Source organism: Peromyscus leucopus, chromosome 16_21 (genome assembly GCF_004664715.2).
Source record: "Peromyscus leucopus breed LL Stock chromosome 16_21, UCI_PerLeu_2.1, whole genome shotgun sequence".
NCBI lineage: Eukaryota > Metazoa > Chordata > Mammalia > Rodentia > Cricetidae > Peromyscus > Peromyscus leucopus.
This window is the reverse complement of record NC_051084.1, coordinates 22,733,364-22,754,270: the sequence shown is the minus strand read 5'-3', so window position 1 is coordinate 22,754,270 and position 20,907 is coordinate 22,733,364. Positions and strand designations below refer to the sequence as shown.

At 38.1% G+C, this 20,907-nt stretch overlaps 1 pseudogene; it reads right to left on the bottom strand.

Annotated features, from left to right (window-relative positions):
• LOC114696444 overlaps window positions 1-20,445 on the bottom strand; it is a 64,353-nt pseudogene extending 43,908 nt beyond the window's left edge.
• Window positions 20,446-20,907: the final 462 nt, after the last annotated feature.

The following is a 20,907-nucleotide window of genomic DNA, read 5'->3' as shown; positions in this document are numbered from 1 at the left end:
CATTTTCTATGGAGTTAGGTCTTCATGATTCTCACATGCCTTTACTTACAGGCTCATGTTGAGTAATTGATGCAATCGAGAGCCAGGAACTAGGGTGGTGAAAAACAAGGACTGTGCGCTATCTCACAGTGAGCTTTTGCATCTTCTTGGAGGTAACAAAGGAATCTGAAATGGTCATTGTCATATGAAATGTGTTGGAGACCTCATCATTAACTTACATTTGGCTCAGTATAAGTGCAGGTGTTTACATATATGACTGTACAGACGTGTGTATGCACACAGTGGCACAAACCAGTGCCATCTCTCAGCAACCTCCACAGGTCCATCACAGGGTACTTCCTGCTCTACCCAGGGCTCCATCCTCCTCAGATTCCACACATTTTGGTCTTTTCCATGTCTCTGACAATTGAGTGCCCTTTCATGATTCATGATAGTTTTAGGTTAGTTCCTCGATCCTGGAATATAAGCTACGTCTTCTTGCTACACAAAGTAAACAAGCTGTTTATGAGTCCCCTCAGCACTGGTCGAGTGCTAGAATACTATGTGTCAAGAATTTTCAAAATATCACTAAACTCTTTGATATTCTTCCCATTGAGGAGTGTTCATTTCTTCTTAAAATTGTTTTTTTCTTCTCTCATACATTACATCCCCACTGCAGTTTCCCCTTTCTCCCCTCTTTCCAGTCTCCCGAAGTCCCCTCTTCACCAGATCCATTCCCCCACTTCTCTTCAGAAAAGAGCAGGCTTCCCAGGGACATCCACTAAACACAACCTAACAAATTGTAATAGGCACTGAAGTGACAATCATGGAGCCTGCACGGGTCTGAGCAAGATACTCTACATATATGTTGTTGTTGTGTAGCTAAGTATTCTTGTGGAACTCTATTGTTGGTTGTTTTTACTCATTTGGGGGGCCTGTCACCCAGCTCCCAAATAAATCACACACAGAAGCTTATTCTTAATTATAAATGCCCAGATTTAGTTTGGCTTGTTTCTTGATAGCTTTTCTTAACTTTTAATTATCCCATCTACATTTTGCCTCTGGGCTTTTTATTTTTCTTACTTCTGTATATCTTACTTTCACTCATACTCCGTGGCTGGCTTAATGAATGGCCCCTTCTTTTCTTGACTCTCTTCTTTTTTCTCTGCCAGATTTCTCCTATATATTCTCTCTGCCTGCCATCCCTGCCTATCCTTTCTCCTGCCTTACTATTGGCTATTCAGTTCTTTATTAGACCACCAGGCGTTTTAGACAGGCAAAGTAACACAGCTTCACAGTTAAACAAATGCAACATAAACAAAAGTAACATTCTATAAAAGGACTCCTAACAATGGGAGGAGGGATGTCTCTGACTCTGTGGCCAGCTCTTGGGACCCTTTCCTCCTACTGGGTTGCCTCATCCAGGCTCGATATGAGTGTTCCCTTCTTTTGAATTAAAACTAACCTCAGGAACTCTCTTGTCATCTGATCTCAAGCGATGCAACACAACTGAGTTTAAAGGAAGCCATGACACATTGTAGGAACACCTGAGTATCCTATTTGCATGAAAGCTGTCAGCAAAGCTAGAGTTCACCTTACGAATCCAAAGCTCCACCTGAGAAGTCTGCCTTCAGATAATGATGCTAGAGATGTCATAGTGTGTGCTCTGGTCCGCAGCTTGACTGAGCTCCAGGCTACAATCCACACAGGTGAGTTTCTTGAAAGACTCCATCAGCTGAAACTCCACAAGATCAGAGCCTAGCCAGTTTCTGAGGAATTGCTCCTCCAGTAATTCCTAAATAAAATTTTTACAATTACACAGTTCATGGGTGTTTTATGCAGTAAAAATAATCAAATAATAGATATGCAAGTGACTATGTATGTACTGAATACTATGCATATAAATATAAACTTATATGTGATAAAAATATATGTGATATTTATATATATATATTATTTATATATATATATATATCACATACAAATTTACATACATACATACAGATGTGGCCTATTTGTTGACTGGTAGGTATACTGTATATGAAATGGAGTTCTTAATATGTGTGCTGATGGGTAACTGCTCTACAAAACTTTTTAAAATGTGCATTATAAAGTACTTATATAACACACTCAATATTGATTCTTTCATTAATACAAGCTAAAAACCATTTCAATGGCTTTAATATGAAGTACAATTTATAAATGCATGCACTTAATTTCAGAATCTGTTTGAACTAGCCTTGTGATTTTCACCTGTTAAAAGAACTTTACCTCCTAGCGTTTCATGTTTGTTGGGACTGCAAAGCATAAATAATGCCAACATTGGAAGATAATCTGATTTTACAATTACAAATATTATTTTTTAGTTTTCACATCAACTCATATTCTAAGACACTCCCCAGAATTATAATAAAATATATGTGCGCAAAGGAGTTATATGTCAGTGTGGAAAGCAGTTATATTTTTAATGGTAGATAAAGCAGAATCATATCTTTCCATCAGATTGACTAAATGAAGAAAATATAGTATGGCTGTTCAGAGACAGATAGTTTCATGTGGAGAAATGAATAGAGAAAAAACAGAATATTCATGTAAAATGTTACAGTATAGATGGATGTTTACTATGTCATAATAAATGATAACATGTGGAAGCAAAAGTGTCACATGGGGCTTGCTTCTGTGTACAATAAATATCCAGAAATAAGAGCCTATTTATAGACGGTAAAAATTTCTCTTGTGTAGGCTTATTATATGAAGAAGCAATGACTATGAGTGGTCAGGAGTTTAACTGTGAGTAACACATTTAACCATGAGTGACACATTTAACTGTGAGTGACACTAATGTTCTAAATGTTTTTCCTTCAGGTTAAGAGGCACCCTCCTTGAGCAACCAGCCAGGGTTTAGATGCCCTGATAAGTGTGACAGAACTCATATGATCCTAACTTTGAAAAAGGAAGTTTTCAGAACCTATGTAAGTTTTCAGTGACATCATTCTGAATGTATTTAACTCGTGAGAAACGTGCTATTTGGGCGAACTAATATTGACATAGAAAACAAATAAATGCAAAATGGAGAAGTAATGGAAGGTTACCTGGTACGATGGAAGCAATTGCAGCAAATGGAGAGTAATGGAGGGGACCTTAAATCAACAACATATCACACGAGGCAGAGGCTGTGGCGGGGGGTGGGGGTGGGGCCAGTTTCTTACAGCACACTCACTGCTCAGCTATCTTACAGCACACGTTCTGAAGGCCTGCAGTGAAAACATAAGACAATGTGATGCAACCATCTTACAGCACAGAAGGAAACCAGATGCTAGAGTACATCCTGGAGGAAGGGCAAGTCAGAAAACTGATGGGGAGAATAATGTCCCATCTACTGGGTAAAGCAGACACACTAATACTGATATTTCTTCCGGGAGACCAATAGGAACTGCAGTCACTCCGTGAAATGCAGCTCACGTTGTCATTTACCTACTTTCCAGTCAATGGATACATTTTGAAGTCTTTAGAAAGCAACTATAGAATTAGATGCTAAAATGTGGCAGCCAGGCAGGCACTGTGATACATACCTGGATTCTCAGGCTCATCAGAGTCATCTAGGAAGATGTAGACTTTGTGGTCAGCCTGGGGTTACAGAGTGCATACTAAACCCCAGGCCAGCCCGGGGTACAGAATGCAAGACTGTCTCAAAATGAGCAAACAACAAAAAATGTAATCTATGGGTTAAAAAATAAAAATTTATGATTTAACTTGCAAGCAGAGTTTATAGCTTTTGTAAACACTGGTAAGTATCACACTAGCAAACTCTGATTTAAGGGGAAAATAGCAGGTTAACTGAATTATTTTATTTTCTAAGTTTCATGATTAATTAGCCAATTAAAAACAATGAACTCAGCAATTGCAGTAATAAAATATCTTTCAGGAGGGAATTCTGCCGAACAGTTGTCTTTTATAAATCATGCTTTATTTATTTATTTTTTTCTGACATGATAAAATCCTTCAATTCATGTGAACTGAAGCATCAACTTTATTTACTATTTCTGTTTTTTTCAAAACTGGAATCAAACCCAAGGCTTTCCATTCTCTGCCACTGTAACTTCACCCCCCAAAATTAATATTAATTGAAGTTAATATTCTTCCATTCTTCCATATCTCTGGATAAGCATTGAATCCTATTAATTTATTCAGTCAGGGACACATGTGTGACTGGAGTGTATTAGTTATGTTCAGAAATATTCACATTTTAGTTAACCTCCTTTTTGTTTATCATGTCTTCTTTGAAGACAGTTACACACTTCCTGCTTCTATTCCACATTCTGCCATGAGCTACATCTAAACACAATGCTCCTGGCAAAAAGCAAAGCTTATTTATGAAATAAATGCAGCTCTGTGAGCAGCACACATGTGGAAGTCCTGGCTATGGTTTGTAGAGTAGATTTTCTCTCTGGAAATACAGTAAAATCTGAGTATTCAACTGAATGGTAAGAATGTGTGTGTGTATATATATATAATGTGTGTGTGTGTGTGTGTGTGTGTGTGTGTGTGTGTGTGTGTGTATTCATTGGTGACCATTAGAAAGCCAGAGGCTTTTTAGGTGAAGTATCATTTCACTAACACTCTGCCATTTAGTCTTCCAAGCAATCTTTCAGAAGTGATTTTTTTCAAATCAGTTTGAATTAAAAAGAAAATTTCTTTTCTTGCACTTTTGAAATTAGTTCCTCCCACACAGGAATAGAGAAAAAAATGTTGGAGAACTCTGCATGTAAGGTCGCAGTCCACCATTTCCATACAGCTCTGTGAGTCTGGTGCAAAATGGAGGATTCCCTTTCTCGACTGGACTCCTCTTCTCACAGAGCTCCCTGCAAATGCTGCATGACTCAGCACATAAGTTTCTCTCCCCTTCTTCCCCTGCTCTCATTAACATTTGTCTGTCCTCACTTGGGTCCACATATGCAAATGAGGTGCATTTCGTCCCCTCCCTCCTGACAGGAGATATATAAAGTAGCCCCTTGGCTTCACTAAGGGAGCTGTCTCTCTGAAGCTAATTCCCTGAAGCTTATGGCCATCGGAACCCTGCTTGCTGCTTCTGCTCCCTTTGCTCTCCTGGGCCTGTGGACAATAACCACCACCCCCCCCCCCCCGCGCGCCATCCCCCCTTCCCCGGAAAAGAGAGACACATAAAAAAAATCTCACTAATGGCTTAAGTATCCAGCCAGGCGGTGGTGGCGCACGCCTTTAATCCCAGCACTCGGGAGGCAGAGGCAGGCGGATCTCTGTGAGTTCGAGGCCAGCCTGGGCTACCAAGTGAGTTCCAGGAAAGGCACAAAGCTACACAGAGAAACCCTGTCTCGAAAAACCAAAAAAAAAAAAAAAAAAAAAAAAGTATCCAGCCAGAATGTGAGGGACCTGAGTTGGCCTAAACACTGAGCAGTGAGTATTGTCCAAAAGAAAAACATAGTGCTAAAGAGGAGAGCTATTCTTTGTCACCTGTGAAATGCAATTAAACACACACACACACAGACACAGACAGACAGACAGACAGACACACACACACACACACACACACACACCAGTGGCATTTCTGAAGTCACAGATCAGTAGCTGGAATGTTCAATGATATCTGTGTTCATGGTAGGATGCAATCCTAATGTCTCAGCACCAGGCACATTCAGTTCTCTATTGCAATAGCGTGACGAGTTACTCTCAACCCGCCATAGAGCAGTACCTGGTTCCTTGGCAGTTGTGTGGACATTGTCTTCCCAGACCCCATACAGATTTCTAAAGTGCCTTCCATCACAGCTCTTTCATTTTCTGTTTCTTGTTCAAAAATCCCTCCCCTGCTTGTTGGCACCAGAGAGCTGCAATCTCTTACTGTTTCATTCCACTAGATTACTAGGTTCGGGCTGAACTCATTTCTATGAGATGGAGTCAACAAGAATCTGCAATCAAATGTTGTGATTATCTTGGGGTCACCTTGTGACACCCCATTCTCTCTGTGGCCTCTGTACTTTAGTCTCTGATGTCCCAATCAGAAAATAGCTTTCCCAAGTTCATACTTATTTCTGATAGGACACCCCACCTGATACTGTTACTCCACTGCAGATAGAAACATGAAACCCAGGAGTATTTTTTAATTGAAGTTACTCCTCCACCAGTGTCCACACTTGAAATGAAAATGTGAAAATATCTTATTTACATAGACAAATAAAGAACTTTTAGGCTTAATTATTTTTGTGCAGTATATAATTAGCTTTTATTTCATTAGAAGAAACATTTTGAGAGAATCAGAGTGAAAATGTAGAGCCAATATTAATTAAGATCCTTCAGTGTGTGGTCATAATTGGGGAAACATAATGTAATGTTTGTTACCTTAATCTACTTGAAAGAATATATGCAAAATAATAATGTTTATTCACAATTGTTTTAATATTTTATTTTTAAAATTCCATCTCTGTCTTCTACTTTACATCCTTATTTATTTATAGATCATGTCAGGACAGAAGTCACCTATTTATATTATTCGTGAACATTTATAATGCTTTCTGAGTTGGAATGGACACTGTGAGAGTTATGTACTCCTCCTGCACGGAAAACAGAACAAAGGTCAGTGATCAGCCATTTATTGGAGGACTTAATTAAAAGCAGGGCAACCAGACATTACACCTCTTCTTTGCATGAGATCATTTCATAATCATTGCTAAGTGGCCAGGGTCAAAGGTTATCTATTTTCCTCCTCTTTTTCCAGTCATAAAGCCTCAACTTTAGTACTAAATAACGTATTCAGATACCTTTCTTTGTTATTCACAATCTGAGAGTTGTACTTTTAAAATAAGATTTCTACCACATTTACTTACTTTTCCTAAAAATTTTTAATGAGATATTTTAGTTGGGTACATCTGATTCCACTGAGTCTCTGAATTTTATGCTCATGTCCCAGTATTCAAGCAATGACTTGAAAATTTAGATCAAATACTTATTATTTTGACTTATGCATCATCATTAACACAAAAGGTCGCTATTTTGGGTGTCAAAGCTACTGACATAAATAGAATGATGCATACTTATAAGTTTATTGCACACACCAGAATTTTAAGATGTTATTGTTAATGTAGAATTTAGGATGGTCAAGAAGTAGGTGCTGTTCAGTTGATTTACAAAAATAGCTTATACAATGTGTAAATGAGCACCATAAGACAGAACATTTCAATGAAGTAGACCTCTTATCTGAATCATACTAAAATGTTGTTTGAAAATACCTATGAAATATTTATCAAGTTTGCCTACTTCTCTTTTATGTAGCATTTATAGATATTCCCACCCCATTTCTTCTACAAAACATCTCATGCAGCATATTTTAATGACAAAAATTGTCATGGCTTTATCCTTTTGATCTGTTGTCAGAAGCCTCTAGAAGCCTGAGGAAAGCAAATCCCACAATGAAATTTGACCACAGGAAATAGTCAAAGTGACAATCAACTTTTAATTTCCACATAAAATTTAAAATATAAAACATTAATACAAAATTTTACTTAGAATTATTTATTGAAGCAAGAGTATTTAAAGACCAGTAATCTAATACACAGCTTTATATACTGTATGCTTTTATTGATTGAATGATCACATTGAATATTCATGGGCCTGACATACATTATAGGGGATACATAGGAATGTGGCATAGGTCAGGAATGATAAGGAAGATGAGCAGATTACAACAATGATACTCATAAAAATTATATATATGTATATATATGTATGTATATATATAATATGTTATATATTCAGAGCCCATGAGAAGCAGAGACAAAGCTAAACAAATACATTTATAACATTTTTTATATGATCATTTCATTTCATGTGTATAGATATTTTGTCAACATGTATGTCTGTGCACCCATACATGACTGGTGCCCTTAGAGGTCAGAAAGGGGCACTAGATCCCCTGGAACTGGAAAGAAAAAATGATTATGAGGCTCTATGTTGCAACTGGGAATCCAAAACGAGGTCCTATGGGAGAGCATCCAGTGCTCCTAACTCCTGAGCCATCTGTCTACCACCTAAACAAAACATGTCTAAAAGAAAAATACATGCCTGGGGATGAATCATGAAGGAGATGTATAAATGTTTTCATAACGTGGAAAGATGGTATGTAATGAGGGAATCAAAAGGTGTTAAATATAACAGAATCTTGCACCGTGATATATACGTGTGTGAAGCTACCAAAGAACAAACATACTCAACAAAAGGAAACAAAAAATAAATAGCAGAAGTAGATACCTGTAAAAGGGTGTTTGAAGATAGTTTAACTTCTTAATAATATGCAGTTTGAAAATGAAGAGTATATGAGGGGTAAGTCTCTGTTCAAATGGTGTCACTAAAAGACAGAGAACATGAGAAGCTCCTATGGCCATTTGGGCAGATCTGAGTCTCTGGAACACTAGACGACTCATAATGGAGTCCCAGGTAACTGGAGACCCTCTAATTTTGTGACAAAGCCGAGGGTGTTGTCTGTTTCCTGCCCGTTGTCTGCAGTCACACTGCCTGGACCTACTGCCCCCCCCCACACACACACATAATGCGGATTGCCTATCATTTGAACTCATTGGACAGTAACTTAATATGACCTTAGCTGATGGGATAATGTATGCATATATCCCATTGAACATACACATTGAACCAGATCTGTACCTCAAGGCTGGTCTCTGGAGTCTGCTTCCCAGGAAACTTGTCATGACTCAGTCTCCCTCACCTCTCCCCCACTGAGCAGTCAGTGAGAGAGAAGGCCCCCACAAGTATAGAATAAATCGTGGAAAGAAGTGTCGTTTCATTGCATGAGGGTTTAGAATGCTAGGGTTTGGAGTAAGAATATTTAAGAGTACTAGCGTTAGAGTTGCTTTCCCTCTTACCGTTTTTTGTGGATTCTTCTTTTGAAGTGGAACTCTTACCGAGGGAAACTTGTGGCATCGTAGGGTGTGGAGAAAGATATGAAGTTTGATGGTTGCTGCTGAAGAGGATGTGGTTCAGTTAGTAGAGTGCTTGCCCGGCATACAGGAAGGCCTGGGTTCAATCCCCACCATTGTCTAAGCCAGGCGGGGAGCCTCACACTTCTCATCTCTGCACCTGGGTAATGGAGGCAGAAAGATGAAAAGTCTCAGGCCATAGTCTGCTGCATACTGTGTTTGGGGGTAATGGAGGCAGAAAGATGAAAAGTCTCATGCCATATTCTGCTGCATACTGTGTTTGGGGTCTGCCTAGACTACGTGAGACCCTGACTCAGTAACAACAACATCCAAGGAGAAAGGGAGAGCTTTGAAATTTAAATATTGCTCACAGAAAAAAATTAGCATTATTATGGCGTTTCTTTCAACATGTAATATAGCTAAAATCTTTACAGACAGAAAAAAAATCAATTTTACCCATTTCTTGTAAAAAAAAATTGTATTTAAAATTTTAGGAAGTGTCAAAATCAATTGTTTAGCAAAGTGATTAAACCCAGGAAGACAGTTCACAAGTGAGTCTTTAAGATGCTTAGCAAATATTAAAATATCATATTAGCTGAAATATTTGATTCTAAATGACACCTTTTTGCTGGCAAAAGGAAGAAACTATAAAGAAATGCACTTTTAAGAGTTTTATGTAAATTTGTTTATTACTGAAATTTTATTATAATCTGAAATTCTAGAATGTGAAATCAATTTGTCTCACTTTTGTAGAAGCTTATTAGCTAATTGAAGCATTTGATACAGAGAGAGAGTTCTGAAATGCTAAGTGATTTTATTGCAGCTCAAATGGGCATGCACAACCAAGACCACCTTGTAATGTCATAGGTAATCTGGAATTAACCTTTTGCACTTTGTCTTAGAAAAAAATATAATGATTAAAAACAACTACATAATTTTTACTTAAAATTGAGGTGATCATGGTGAAGCATTTTGCTGTATATCATAGAGAAACATCTTATCTACAAGTGTTTTTCCTGTCAAAATGGTCACATCAGACAAAAATATACATGTTGCTATAGAAACTGATTGGAAAATTTAAACCAGATATGGTTTAAATACATAGAGTAAACTTCTTAGTTGTAGTTGAGTTTTTGTTTGTTTGTTTGTTTTTGTTTTTTGAGACAGGGTTTCTCTGTGTAGCTTTGTGCCTTTCCTGGAACTTGCTTTGTAGCCCAGGCTGGCCTCGAACTCACAGAGATCCACCTGCCTCTGCCTCCCAAGTGTTGGGATTAAAGGTGTGTGCCACCACCGCCCGGCAGTATTTGAGTTTTAAGACATAACTTTTGCTCTACCATGGGTTTTCAAAATACTGTGCCCTTTTATTCTGGTTATGATAACATCCCCATTTAAGATTTACCTGTCTGTCGGCCATCTACACAAGTGTCTTAGTCATTGTTTTATTGCTGTGAATTGACACCATGATCACGGGACTCTTATAAAAGAAAACATTTGATTGGTTAATTGCGGCTGGCTTATAGATTCAGTCCGCTATCATCAGGACTGGAAGCATGGCAGCATGCAGGCAGGCAAGGTGCTGAAGAGGTAGCTGTGAGTGCTACATATGGATTGGCAGACAGCAGGGAGACAATGGGCCTGGATTAGGCATTTCAAAACCCATAGTCCATCCCCAGTGATAACACTTCTTTTAACAAGGCCACAGCTATTCCTACAAGGTCATACTTCCTAATCCCTGTCAAGAAGTACCACTCCCTAATGACCAAGTATTCAAATTTATGAACCTATGGGGGCCATTCTTATTCAGATCACCACTTTCCACTTCCTGGTCCCCATAGGCTTGTAGCCATATCATAATGCAAAAATGCATTCAGTCCAACTTCAAAAGCCCTCATAGTCTCTTACAGTCTCAATACTGTTTATAAATTCAAAGTCTCTTCTGAGACTCAAGGCAATCTTTTAATTGTAACCCTGTAAAATCAAAATCAAAAGGCAGATCACATACTTTCAACATACAATGGCACAGAACATATATTAATTATTCCAAAAATGAGGGAAGGGAGATAGTGAGGAAATATTTGACCAAATGAAAACCTACAACCAGCAGAGCCAATTCCAATTTCTGCATCTCCATGTCTGATGACAAAACACTCATCAGATCTCAAACTCTGTTCATATTTGCTGACTGCAGCACACTTTTCTCTCTTGGGTTGGTTCCACATCCCTGTGAGCAGCTTTCCTTAGCAGGTATCTCATGACTCTAGCATCTCCATTACCTTGGGGTCACCAATGAAATTCAAGCTTCACTTTCACAGCCTCATATAATAGGTTTTCTAGGCTTCCATGCAGGGACACTCTTGACACATGCTTGGCCTCAGCAGCTTTCCTTAGCCATAGAGGGAGATTCCACAACCCCTTTCTTGTATTTTTGACTCTAAATCCAGAACCACGTGGCTGAATCTGCTAAGTTCTTCTGCTTGCTGGAGCAGAAATATGGCTCCCCTCACCCAAATACATTTTTACCGGCTTTCTATTTTCAATTATTTCCTTCACTGCCTAAACTTGACTGTGTGGGAACTCACTCTGTAGATTAGGCTGGCCTTGAACTCAGGTATCCCCCTGCCTCTGCCTCTTGAATGCTTGGACCAAAGGCATAAACTACTGGACATGGCTTTAATCTTTTCTTTAATTCCCTTTAACAAGTTGGAAGCCTAGATAGGTAGGGGCTTGTCCTGAGGTCACCACTCTTTTTATTTCATTTAGGCGTTTCTTTAAGCTTTTTGTCTCCTTGAGCACTGGACTTAGCTCCATTACACTTCCTGGTGTCCCTTTTCTCCTCAAACTGTACATTTTCTTTTTCCTTGCTCAGCTTGCTCCTTTTCATTATAGATCTGCATAAGAGTGGCAACAGATAACCATAAGACACAGTCAATACCAGGCTGTTTTGAAATCTTCTCTGCCAAAGCCATTAATCCAAAACTCTTCAATTTAGCCTCAGGCAGATTTTTTGGACAAGGGCAAAATGCACCCACATTCTTTCCCAAAATATCATAAGAATGATCTCTAGGCCACTTATTAATATTATTCTCTGAAACCTGAGCTTTGCCATCATAATCTACATTTCTCACAGCACCACTGTCTTCCATACTCCTTCTAGTAAGGCCCATTAAGGCCCATTTAAAGTATTGAACTCTTTTTTTTTTTTTTTTTTCTAATCCAAAGTCCCAAAGTCCACACTCCACTAACAAGAAACCTGATCAGGCCTGTTACAAACATACCCCAGTCTCTGGTAACAACTTCTGTCTTAGTCAAAGTTCTTTTGCTTTGAAGAGATATCATGACCACAGCCACTTTTAAAAGGGAAAGTATTTAATTGGGCCTGGCTTACATTTTCAGAGGCTTAGTCCATTATCATCACGGTGGGAAGCATGGCAGCAGGCAGTCAGATATAGTGCTGGGAAGGGCCTGAGAGTTCTACCTCCTGATCTGCAGATAGCAGGAAGAGAGAGAGACTCTGGTCCTGGATTGAGCATTTGAAACCAAAGTCCACCTCTAATGACACACTTCCTTCAACAAGTCCACGCCTACTCCATCAAGGCCATACCTCCTAATCCCTGTCAAGAAGTACCACATCCTAATGACCAAGCATTCAAATCTATAAGCCTATGAAATCCATTCTTTTTCAAACCACCACAACAAGCAACTAGTCAAAATGACTGATACATTTGTTACACTCTCATCAAAGTAAGTAAATAAAACAGATATAAAAAAAACTAAAAAATTGAAATAGCATAAATAGTTTTCTGTGTTATGTTTTGGGAGACAATCAAAACTTCAACTCTTTCATTTTATAATGTAAAAAATCAAAATTTTGCAAATAGCACCTTTATTAAAAACAGCATATTGATTTATCTAATCTAACTAGTTAACTGTAGCATTCCTAAATGAGATAGCAATGAAATAGGCATCTTTTCACATATTATAAAACTGTATAACTCTGAATACTACCATTAAATCATCTTCTCTTTCAATATTTCTTATATCTGTCTCAACATAATGAAATAAATACCTAAAAATAACAGTAGCATTGACAATGTGCTCTTATTTGGAAAGTAACTTTTCTGTGTTGGATCAATGAGGAACAACCCTGTTAAGGGAATTCTACAGACCAACACTCTGTTCCACTACAATTCCTGTAATGGGATTTGTGTAATTCCAAAATTTCATGTGGCTATACACATTGACTTTGTTAAGGTTAGCCAAGCACCAGGAGGGATCAGGCTTTAGCCAAGCCTTGTGCCTGCCTCCTGATACCAAGTTGACTGAGTTTTGGCTTCACTAAATGTTCTGCTTCCCACCTGTGTAATTTGTTTGTGTCCTAATGTAATAAAAATAGTAGATGAAACCATTAGAGTTAATTATGAGACACGTGGGGTGTCCTTCCCCCCCCCCATATTTTGAGAGCAGTATTCTCCTTTAACCTGAATCAGCAAAATTAAGACAGCAATGAACTGTTTGCAAAACAATATTTTATGACTTTTACATCTGAGATTGTTGTAGCATTTGAATAAAATTTAATGTTTGTTGCTATAAAGATACACATTACTTCCCATGCAGAGAAGCCCAGTAGAGTGCCTGTATTAAACTCAAACATATGAAGCACATTTGAGAATTTAGAAAGATATGACACAAAACTGAAAAACAACAATAAAAATGACATATTTTTCCATGAAGGAGAATGATTTTAATATATAAATACATCTCTTTAATTTTTTAATGAACATGCATGCGTTTTTTTTGTGTATTGGGTTAGTATGGACAAAATAGTCAATGTCAAGAATATCAAATTACATAGTACAATTTCCCAATTAGTTACTGAAAATTATTCTATATGGTTAATTAAATCTTAGTTTTAATTAACAAGGATAATCTTGCTACTTTTTTGAGTCTCCAAGAGTAACAGATTTCATATAAGAAAGCCTTTAATTATACTGAAATACTAAAATAAAAACTGGTCCTGTCGTTTAGCTTTTGGTTACATCTCTAGTAAATATCACAAGTTATGCTTGTAGTGCTAATGTCGTTTTTTCTGGAATATTCAAGAAGAGGCAGTATATTTTCTGATCTTCCAACCCAAACTCTGTAAAGTATTAAGCATCTCAGCCTTCCTCTCCAAGCCTTGAGAGTAGCCTGTTAGCATTATTGGCTCAGTCACTTTAACTAGGGACTTGGGATTAATTTTTATCATGTGGTGTGGATAAATCTTTAAATCCTAGTTACTGTTTTGCCATTGTTGGGTCTAGTGTGAGGTCCTGGCCTGGATTAAATGCACTATCAGGAGGGTTTGAAACACACCATAGGAGTGTAAGGACAGAGATAGCCTCGGGACTAAAGAGAAGGGAGTTAACACACCATTGTAGTGCAAGGACAGATAGCCTTGGGACTAAAGAGAAGGGAGTTAACACACCATAGGAATGTAGGGACAGAGATAGCCTCGGGACTAAAGAGAAGGGGGTTACCTTCCCTGCTGTCTTTGCCTGTTCCATTTAACTTTCCCTGTCAAAACCCAAGACTGGTACCTGCCAAAAGAATAAGAAGTCGGGAACTCCAGCAGAAATGCTTCAGTGGAAGAATCAAACAGAAACAGAAGTATGAACAAATGATAGAGGATGAGGTAACCAGAAAAAAAACTTCCTCTGCAGCAAGATTAATGAGATTATAGCCCACAGCTGTGAACACTGGTGGGAAAGAGCTCCTGAATGGTTGTGAGGTTCTGGTGAAGAATGTAGGATTCTCAGGCTTAGTGCGGATTGCTTGGGATTGCTTGGGTTTTACTTTGGTTTGGGGGTGGAATGGGGAAGTTACCAATTATGTTGAAAAAAACCTATATAAATATATATTACAGTTTTTGAGATATAGGAACAAATTTTAAGATCCTTGATTTCTTCAAGCCGATAAAACACACACACACACACACACACACACACACAAGACACAAACACATATGTATACACATACATATCCACATATACATACACTGAGATACACACACACAAGCACACACAGATACACAAGCATACACACACAGACACACATGCATACAGAGATTCATAAACATGGCCACACACATGCATAGACACATAGACAGATATGCACACACAATACACATGTGTGCATGTGCGCGCGCGCACACACACACACACACACACACACACACATATTCACACATTTGAATCAGTTCTAGATCTCTCAAGAAAATATATTCACACCTCCAGGGAGGGTGAATGGTCTGAGGCATTGTTGCTGACTTGAAGAAGCTGCTAATATGAAGCTGAAATATGAACTTATATGCACAGCAGATTGTTCCCTCATATGAAGTGATAGATGCTAACAGTGAACCCTGGCACAAAAAGGAGACAAGAAGAAATATAAAACTTCATATTCCTCCATGTACAGTGAACATAAACACAAGATTAACAGCCAGAATGGAAATAGTGCTATGTACCAACAGTAATAGAAGAGAAATCCAATATAAATATGGCCCATAAGATTAGTCCCTACAAAGAGAATGATATACAAGTTTATTTTTGTGAGAGAAATCTGTACTTGATACCATTGTATGTGAAGAAAATTTTCCCTTTTTACATGAAGATACTTTATTATCCCTATCACGCTGACTCACCATCTTCGAAGGGGAATGTAAATTATTACTCCTCCTGGAAAAGTAAGTTCAGATTATCTCACCAGCATACTGACATGCCAGAAAATTTTATTCTAAGTTCATTGAACAGTTTCTAAGGGCATAATCAGTATAATGCACAAAAGGATCATTAAGGAATTCCTTAAAAGCATAAAAACTAAGTATTTCACAATGTAGCAGTGTGGAGACTGGATTACTTTTTTTGACCCAAATAGTAAAAAATTTGAAAATAACATACCAGTGCCTTAAGAATATGATAAATATTTATATTTACAAATAGAACCAGAAGCAAAATATAATATGTCAATTATAAATACCTAATCCTACACACTTTTTAGGAATACAAATCTATCACACAACCATAAAACCTATATAATACAACTATATCTGCAACTTACTAGTTATTTTTTTTTCCAGTCTGACAGATGAAAACCAGGGTAGTTATTATCATTCTCACACACAAAGAAACGGAACAATCTGAATACCACAACCAAGAGAGAGGTGAGCAAAGACAGACAGAGATGTATTCAGAAGACTGTTAGGAAAAAAAAGAAGGGAAGAGCAAGACTTACATGGTATGTCTCTATGGAAACTGTGAAAACCAGAAGTTAAGGGAATAAAGTATTGAAAGGGGAAAATTTTTGACAACTTAGAACAGTGTCCACACTGCTCTAATTATTCTATCAATGTTCAGAAGAAATACTCCTGTGGATGTAGGAATTGAAGATGCTCCTTTACAACATATGAGCTTTGAAAGAAATGGTTTTAATAAAGGGTTTCTTCAACAAGATGAAAGAAAAGACATGGGCAAAATGTGTGGATCCATGTAAATAAAGAGAAGAGACAGAGGGACAGAAAGACAAAGAAGAAGAGGAAAAATGGGAGAGAAATCAAGCAGGCTCAAAAGGGGCAAATCACCAAAGTAGTTTAATTCTCTCATTCCTAATTGATCTAACAAATCAGAATGGGGTCACAATAATAATTGCTACAATGTTCTAAATGAATGCGACTTATGGATAACTTAGATAAAGGGCATCAGTGTCATGAATGACAAATCACTGATATCACCATTATTAAGCATAAATAAAGGAGTTGGGGACACATTTTTCCAAGGTACTTGCACTAACCATGAAACAGTATACAGTGATTTCAATGAAACTAAGATGATTTATTGGTTAATATACACTGAAGATGCACTGGCTACCATGAAATAACAAATGAAGTGTTATATGATAATATGAAGTGAAATTGAAATCATACCTAATAATTGTCTTATTTCCAATTTTACTAGCAACCCTGACAATTTAACAATAAGTAGAAATCCCAAAATCCTAAAAGTAGGTAAACAATGTTAGCGATGTTAAAAAGCCTTTATTACAATTCCCCTAAAGGCCCCCACAGTGTTCATTCGAACCAGCAGTGAAGAAATGTTTGTTCTTCCCCTCATCACTGATATTTGTTGTCACGGGTCCTCTTGATGATATCCAACACTTGAATATTTATCTACAGAAGTACTAATTTTATGACTAAGTCCACTCATCACTGTCACAAAATACCTGGCACTGGGGAGTCAACCTATAAACAACAGGAAATTTATTCCCCGTAGTTCTGGAGGGCAGCAAATCCAACATCAAGTTTTACGTTTGGTAAGAGTCTCACTCTGAGTCCACTCCACACTTCTAAAAGGACTGAATACTACCTACACTGGGTAGAAGAAATAGACATGTGGACCACCACCAGCATCTTTATCAAGGCAATGCTCCATGCAGGACAGAATCTTCACAGTTAATCACCCCCAAGAATCTGGCCTCGCCTCAATACAACTGGTGCACTTGGGTTTAGGATTGAACAAGGGGTTGGAGATTAAAAATACACATGCAAATTGGAGCATTGATGTGCAAAACTAAATGCATTCATTGTTGGTGGCTTCTGAGGGTTTAGATTGCACCAGCTGGTCACCTCTCCACTTGGATGACACTGTCTTTGCCAAATATGTCATCAAAGTCTCCAGTTTGGATTTTCTCCGTTATTCTGTGGCAAATTTATTTGAAATGACTTAATCTTGTCAAATATCTGTGTTATGTTTTTGAATGACAGGGCTGGAATGGCCAAATACAATAACTAACTTTTTTTTTAAGAGGACCAGTTAAAAAACTACACATGTATGCAAGGTGGAAACCCCACATGTTAACTATACTGTTATGTCAAAGGGGGATCCTAAAGTGTTCGGGCCAAGGATGGTATCATCAGCACAGACTGCAAAATCCTAGTTATTCTAAAGAGTCATCTGTATGCACAGGCCTTGATAACTTGTTAAATAAATAAAATACTTTACATTTACAGTTAAACCTGCATATTTTCTTACAGGGCTCCTTTCCGTTAGGAATTCTATAAAACACATCAATTGAATTTGCAGTGCTTTAAGCCCTGAAGCTACCAACCTCTTTTACTTGGAATATATATATTCTTGAAAACTTTATTCCTCCTAAGAATAGAATTTTAAATTGTAATATAAAATACGTATTTTTTAGATTTATCCACTCACAGAAAATCATGATAATGTATTTTTTATGATATTTTTTAACCAGAAACAGGTGCAGTGTTAGCCAAAATTATGAAAAATAGAATTATCCTATCATAAGTAAATAACTTATTCTAAAAATACCTACTAAGTACCCACTCTGTACCATGTACCCAGAGCCTGAATTATTGATTTGTAATTTTGGTAACAAATACTGTCATGTGTGTTTTAACATGTGTTTTTGATTCGGTGATCAAAGAATCAGAGAATTGAAATAAATGCTCAAATGCCACCATAATGTCACAACTTTGTCACACATTAACAGGCACTTTTTTATTGCTTAATTCTTTTGTCTATGATCATGCAAGGTGGTTTTAAATAAAATTATATTTGATTATTTAAACATATTTTGTTCAGATGCTTTCTCTTATTTATTGAGCATAATGACAATGAAGGTATTTTTTTTTTTACCCTGAAGGACACTGTCATAGGCTAATTGTATTTTTTTTTAACCTTCTTTCCTTTGGAAGTCAAAGACAGCGTGCCAATTGGCTAAGTTGTCTTTATATCATCACATGCATTTTATAACCTCCGAACTCATGCTTAGAGTCTCCCTCTTACAGTGCAAATGCAATGCTATGGTTTTAGAGAAAGGGGGGGACATTTAACAGAATATGGGGATAATTGGGCATATATGTTAGAGAATGACACAATTGCAGATTCTTTTGAACTAGCTGGGGGAGGGGAGGAGAAGGGGGGGGCTCATAGGAAGATGCTTTTGTTAGGAGCCAGAACTGCCATCTTTGGTTTGAAGATCATTTTGTGCTGACACAGTTTTCTTAGGTCTCTTCTGGCCAACCAGACTAGTAACTATTCTCAGAGCTTTCCCAGACTAACTAAAAAGAATGTGGCCTTCTTAAGGGAGGAGAGGTTAATATCAAACAAAGAAATAGCCATGAGTTGTGCCTGAATCTGGCAGCTGTTAGTATAACAGAGAGATCATAGCAAGTGAAGTTAGGAATCTTTGATATGACCCCGCCCAACCCCTGAGATAGCAAAAATCAACATCTTGATAAGAAGCTAGCGGTTTCATCCTGCTTCTGATGCCTCTATAATTCTTAGAGAATGTGATGACATATTTTAATGGATCAAATTGCTAGAGAACCAGGGATTGCAACGTAGACTGCAATGTGAGAAAATCCACCAGGTGACTGGGGTTCACCACGGCTAAGTCTAGAAGGCATTGCGATGACAAATGAACTAGTGAGAAGGCACGCTGTCTTTGAATCCCTCACTGGTGGCTCCTGGTTTTAGGTTGGTGTTAACAAGTGGCCACACTGTTGGGTTTGGTTATCTTAGGAATCAGGGGATCACACTTAAATCTCAGACGCCAGATAAGAAAAATATTTGCCAGAAGCAATAAGAAAAAGGCAATTAAAGCAGCTGATAGTCAGAGAGAGATGGTAGTGGTTGGTTAAGGGAATCCATTGTTTAATGTATAGGTATTTGTTTAATGTATGTGAGCAAATAACAAGGATGATTGGGAGGCTGAGAGAAGATGGACCAATACAGAGCTGCTCTTCATGACTAGGGCCATGATTTGGACACCACTTATTCCAGTGGTTCTGTATATCCTAAGTTTGGTGGCCAGTGTGGTGGCACTGAGGTGGCTGCTCATTTAACAGGGAACCTACTACAAGGCAATGAATTCCTAAACTCCATACTACAGAGCAAGTTAATGATCTCTGGTAGACACAGATTGGCTCTAGCTGGGATGGATTAGAACCCACAGCAGTGGGCTGTTATGTGAAGGGGATGAGTCTCCTTCATGGCTCCTGATTCTTTTCACCTGGTGATGTCTTCCTCCCCACTGTGGACCCCTTGCCTTGTTGAGGTTCAGCAGAGCCACATCGATGTCACTGCTATTCTCCTGCAGAACAAACAAACAAACAAAAACAAAAACTAAGGTTCCAGACCAGTGCACAGAGAGACCTTTCTCCTTGATTGGAAAAGGTGAAATCATCACACAATCATTCTGTACAAATACTATTTCCTTGATGTATGAGACATGGTAATAGTAAGGACAATCACTGTGTAGACCCCCAAAGTCTGAGCTGATGCTGTGAGATCTGCATGAAGCACCCGATTCTGAAAGCAGTGTCTCTACTCATCAACTTCCGGAAGTGTGCAGTCACCTGATGTTTTCCATCTGTGTGTTTGTGCTTCATGGCTGTGGCACACTCTGAGCTCTGTATTTCCAGTGTTTTGCGCACAGGCATCTCCTCCATTTTAGCTCCTACTGCTTGTTGTCAATCTCATCACTCAAGGTCCCAAACTGAAGTAACCGAAAGTCTTCATTCCTCTCAATGCCTATATCAAGCACATCAACAAATTCAAAGATTTTTCACCTTCCTCCCAAGCCATTCTCCACATAAGCACCAGAGCAAACCATCTGAAAATATCAATGACATCTTACTGTTCCTTAGCTTGAAATGATACAAACAACTCTTCTTGCATTTAAATGAAAATTCCTCCTCCAGGCTCTCCTGTTCATGCATGGCCTGACTGTTTCTCCATCCTTAACTAGCAACACTCTCAGGTCACTGGACAGGGATAATCATTCCCAAGCCAGAGAAAGAAAATGTTTCTGGCCTTTGTCACTCACACGGCCTCACTTGCCGAGATTTTCCCTTGCTGTGTTGTTTGAAAAAGTACTCTTAACCATTCTCCATCCCTTGTTGATCTCACCT